The following is a 6,009-nucleotide window of genomic DNA, read 5'->3' as shown; positions in this document are numbered from 1 at the left end:
TACCCTATTTGGTAACAGAGTTGACAGTAACAGAATTGACAATTTCAAACATTTTTATTAAAAACTCCACTTGTGAGTAGAAATTGTGAAAAAACATGACACCACTGAGATAATGGTTTAAAAACCATTAAAAAAACTTGTCTCTGATCAAAAATCTGTTGTATTTTTCTCATGATTCTTTGGTAACAAGATTGACGTTGAAAACGATAACACCTGGTGATTGTGATTTTTAAACTAAAATATTTCCCAGAGAATGGCACATAGACCTCTGTGTGTTTCAGGTCTTATCAGTAAAAGTAAATGACTTAATTTTATGCAGTTTATATAGCCGTAGAAGGCAATTTCCCAGATTTACAGGGACAAAACCATATGGTAACAGAGTTGACAAAAAATTCTCGGACACATATTTTTTCAAAAATAAGGGTATTTTGAGTTAATTTAATGTGATGTTGTTATTAAATTGACCTTTTAGGCAGTTTAAAAAAAGACAGAAAAAACAAATTCACCAAAGAAAAATAATAAAACATAGGTTTTTGCATCATTTTTCAGGTTAATAAAAAAGACAGTACCCAACTCGGACGACAAGAAATCTTGGTTTTTCAGCTATATAAAACAATTTTAAATGTATTTACTTAAATGTTTTTACTTGTTAAATATTATGATCCATTAAAATGAGTAATAAATTACGAAAACATTTAAAAATTGAAATATTTTAATATACCAGACCAAAAATAATGACTCTGGACATCAAATGTATCTGCAATTATAGAATGACCCATATATGTGTCAATTGAACAGCCTTGATAAGAGTTAGAAATGAGTTAGAAATACAATCTGACCCTCTCTTAATTACGAGATTTTAGCTACTCTAATAGATAACTCTTCGTTTGCATTTGAACAAAGAATTTGAACTGCAGCTAAACATTGTAGCTAAACATGTAAATAAAATTAAATGAAATGGCATCACACTTATATTTAGTGCTTTTCAGGATACTCAGAGACGCATTACAAAGACACAAGTCATTCCCGTTCACGTACACATTTACGCACTGAGGACATGTTTGAAGAAAGCAGCTGTTGATTTCATGTGACTTGCCGACGTTAGCAGGCATTTGGCACCTAAAGTTAAAAATATAAGTAGTGCTGTAAAAGAAAGCATAACAGGTTTGGCTGTGCGCCTGCTGCTTAAGCTGTCTGCTGTAGCTTTAACGTAAACTGTGTTGTTTTTTTCCTTTCCTCAGGCTCGGGTTGTTCCTCTTGTGTCTTAAATCCAAGATTCTAATTATTTGATATTCCTGAGGAAAAACATGTACCTAGCAGAGAGACTGTTTTTTGTTTGTTTTGACAAGAAATGAAATCTCCCCCTCACCTCCATGTAGCTCTCACATGTTTCCTACGTATAATACTGTTGCGGCAAAGATATTCACTCCATGCTTTGTTCTCTGTTCTCTCACCCAATGGACATAAAAGAGTGCTTTTTCTCCCTTTTTTTTTTTTTTTGTCTGTTCTGTCATTACAGTGAGAGATTTCCAGAGCGTGCTTTTACAGATGCTTTTGTTATCACACATCTATCATCTAGTTTTGGTGAACATGACTCAAAATGCCTCTTTTTTGTTGTACAAAACTGCACGTTGAAGCCTTTTAAGAGAGCTGTGAAGCGTCTGAACATGATTCATGTAGGTTTTTACACTTTGCAGATTTGCCTGTCTTCTGCCTCCAAAATACGAAGACACTTGCACTTTGGCCTTGCGTAGCAGCCATGTGCATTTGTCTCTTGGCTGTCACGGACAAAAGCTTTGCAGTGTAACACAATATTGTGCGCACGGTGGCAGTTTTATTAGCCAAATCCCTCTTTCTCATACCACCCACTTTCTGAGCTATCCATTAATAGACAAAACTCTATTTGCACTCCAACAACATTATCTCCCCCGACTAAGTATGGTAGTAGGGTGAAGGACCACAGCACCGCTGAGAATAGAAGAGAATTTCCCTCTGCAGCCCATGAATCACACAGATGTTGCTTCTGGCGCTGTGTTGCACTGAAAGAGGAAGGGTTACTCTTAACTGAAAGATAGTGGAACATGATACTGTCATGTTAATGTGAAAAATAATTTTCACACACACCGAAGGGCCGCGAGTAGAGCTTTTCTTTAGTAACGTGACTGACGGAGCGCCGAGAGTAGCCAGATTGGAGAACAGGCTGCTGCAGTCTGGATGCCAGAGCGTTGCATTATTTGTCACGTTATCACACTACTCGTTTGTTTTGTTTTTTTAAAGTGATTTACAGCTTAAAATTTAAACGGTAAACTCCCCGAGATGTAAGCCAGCACTATAAACTACCACATGCAACTGATAGATGCAGCAAGAGTATGTCTTTGGCCTACTTTAAGAAGTTAGCTAAAGCATGGAGATGTATACGGCACAAACTTCCTCCTCCCTCGTTTCGGTTCGTACGGTTGTAGTGTGTGGAAGTTTGGCCGGACAGGCCAGCCCTGTCTCTCTGGGCTGCCAGCTAAATCTCCAGTGGGCCGCGGAGCCGGCTCAAAATAAATATGTGCCCCCCTTTCAACCGAGAAATCATCAGGACTTCTTTCTCTTTTGGCAGGCATCTGCACAATCCTCCACTTGAAGCTTCAAGTGAAACTTTCCTCGTCGGCTGAGGTCAGGATCTAATTAGTTGTTGTTTTTTTTTTATTTAGGTCTTGGACGCCACCGAGAGGCCTCTACGGTCAGGATCCACAAAGGTCACTCAGCAACAGGTCAAACTGTGACAGTTTGAACGTTCAAAAAACATTGGCTGGGTGAAACTGGAGGAGCTTTTGATTTTGTGAATAAATTACAAGGAAACAGATTTTCACTTGATTAGTCAGAATTTAGCTAATTGTTAAAAACATGTTGTGTTGATTCTACTTTTATCCGAGATGAAATGTACATATTTTGATTTCTCGTTGTTTCATGTTGGGTATTTGTTTGTTTATTTCAACCTCAAATAACTGTCTTGTAAGGGTGGAAGAAGCTCCATCCTTCTAATCATCCATATGTCATATTAGGAATCAAAGCAGCGCACAGAAACATTGAAGCAAAAGAAAAACAACTTAATCGCAGGAATAAGGTTTTCATTTTGAAGTCCAGTGGTGTCCAAACGTTGCTGCGCACCCTGCTTACACTATTACTTATTATCCAGTAAAAAATCGATAAAAAGTCGTTGCAATAATGATTTTATTGCAACTTGTTTTAGTTTCTTTTCCTGTCCAGCAATAAGTAAAACATGCAATATTTTAATGAAACTAAGTAGAAAAGAACAAATCATTGTACATTGGACAAAAGGTTTAAGACTTTCACTCTTAACTCTTTGGGTGAGAAGTTAGAAAAAAGTTTCCCAACTTTTTGGATGAAATGTTTCCTCTTTTTATTTTTGTTGTTTTGATGTACTAGTTTTTTGTTGTTTTTTTTTAACTCCAAGTAACTAAGATGAGAACTTTCTTCAGAATTCCTCAACGTATTTTGCAGAGTATGTTGAATAAGTGTGCCCAAGTCTGTCTTTGACTAAAAAGTTCCCAAAAAAAGGAAAATTTTGTTTAATGCCTAATATTTTCCATTTAAGGAAATATAAATTTGTTATTGAAAATCCCATCCTAAAAGATGACAAACATTGTCCATCTGTATCATCTTTTCTCCTATTAAATTTACTTCGCTGATATTTTCCCCCCTCCAGAATCCAACTCTATACGCCAGCAGCTCTATTTATATTTATTACCCGTTCCTTTTTTTTTTTTTTTTTTAAGTTCTTCTGACACATTTTTGTACTCCTTGCTGAATGGAAATATGGCAAGAATGGCATCTCTCTCTGTTTGCATACATGCAGGTATTTCCATGGTTTTACTCACTTTAAATAACATTTCTCCTGGTATCTGTAGTTTAATTTTCTAAATTAACCTACTCAGTTATGCATTCCCTTGGAGATGAGTAGAATATCTTTAATAACTGCACAGTGTACGTGTTGAAGTTTTGCCCTTTCCGTACAGTGTATTGTTTTTTATTCCATTTTCATATATTCCAGTTATAAATTTAATACACACATAGGTATAGTTCAGACGTTGAAAGGAGTCTATTCAAAAGTGGAGAGCAGTGAAGGATAAAAATGTTATTAGATATGATGATCAAACAAGTTTTAACATCAAACAAACCAAGTAAATACAAACACTAGCTGCCAAATGATGATTTCATTTACTAAGCAAAAACAAACAGTTTGTGATAACATGGCATTTAGCTTTTTCCTTTATTGTGGCCAACTCTTTAGAAGAATTGCTTAAATCTCTCCACATTGTCCTTTAGGCTATTTTCCAGTACGTACATCCTGTTTAATGTTACACCACATTAATTGATCAGGGCTCTCCTAAACCTTCGTTTTTAACTATTCAGAGGAGCATTTGCTGGTGTGCTTTGCATCACTGGCCTGCTGCGTTACTCAAGTGAGCTTAAGGTTTAAGATCACAAACTGCTGATCGTTCTCCTTCAAGATTTTCTAGAAGCGAGCGGAATTACACTAGTGTCATTACGGTTAGCCACATAAGATAGCAGACGGGCTTTTCTGTTCTTTTTTGCTCAGCAGTGGTTTTGGCCTCGGGACTCTCCCATGGATCAATCAGACAGTTACAGCTGATCCAGAACGCTGCTGCTCACATTTTCACTATTAAAGCCAGGAAAATAGAGCAGATCTTCAGTTTAGACGTCCTTACACTGTAGGACACGGTGTAGCTCAGAGAATAGACTTTACAACACCGCTGTTAGCTTATGCTTATGTTACGCTTAGGGACTTAGCAATCAAAATACATTACCCCCCTGGAAGAGCAGCAACAGCACATCAGTCAGGAGTAGCATCCAAATATTCCTGTGCATTTTTGACAACAGGAGTCACATTCTGACAGCAGCGAGCTATGTGATGCATTTAGCTGAAGAAACATCTACTAACCTCAGAGTACTGTACAACGATCACAAAACAAATGAAAAGGAAAAAAAAAACTGCAACAAATTATTGGATTTGAAATGTATATCCTGGTATGCGTTTAAACAATGCGGTTCGCCGAGGATGTTATGAGAATACTTGCACATTATATATAACAGATGCATGTTTGGAAGGTCTAGAGAGCAAACAATGTCACAAGGCCGACTCTACCGAAATTAGCTCATGTCACTGAAGTGACTCAATGTCCCCACCTACTGGCGTTTTGTAGATCTGTTATGATGTCATCTTCACAAACAGCATTTATCATTTTGGCAATAATTGCATAGAGGGATGTGGTACGTAGCTCAACTTTTTGCTAAATCAAGTAAAAAAAAAAAAATTCATCAAAATGCAACTTTTCCAATTCTACTTGAATAATTTACCGTGGTTGCAGATGTAATCCCAGAGGAACTCATTCATTCTCATCAGAATCTGACAACCTCCAACCTCAGCTAGAATTAAAATGGTTGGCTCCACTTGCAACTGGAAATAAGTCTGAAAAGTCAGTGAAAAACATTGACATTTTAGAGATTATTGATTTTACTGAATAGCTTTATTGTAAAATGCATGGAAAAGCCATCCATCCTTCCTCAGATCCTGTATCTGAGATAATCTCTCAGTTCTTCGAGGAGCTTTCCAGGAAATTTACAACTTACAAAATGGAAACCAGTAAATGTCCAGGACATAACTTGGCCTATTTGAAAATGAATTATAATGTAGTTTTGTGTTTATATTATACATTTTACTCTGAATCGTGCGTTGGCTCACCTCATGTTTTGGCATTTCTACACTAGATGAAACTGTCAATTCTGAAAAACAAGAAAAGCAGAACTTGTTCAGCATTTGTACTTTCCCCCCCCCCAGAAACAATTATTTAATGGAAAGATAGTCAAGTTATACATCGACTATCTTTTGTGACAAAGCTACATTCGCTTTTGTTTTTCCAAACAATTTCATTGAAATCCATTTCAAAAACAGCAACAACAAAAAAAGTCATGTAAAAA

This window comes from Poecilia mexicana, unplaced genomic scaffold, assembly GCF_051168715.1.
Source record: "Poecilia mexicana isolate PSO_F unplaced genomic scaffold, ASM5116871v1 scaffold_15, whole genome shotgun sequence".
In the NCBI taxonomy this organism is placed as follows: domain Eukaryota; kingdom Metazoa; phylum Chordata; class Actinopteri; order Cyprinodontiformes; family Poeciliidae; genus Poecilia; species Poecilia mexicana.
This window is presented reverse-complemented; position numbering follows the sequence as displayed.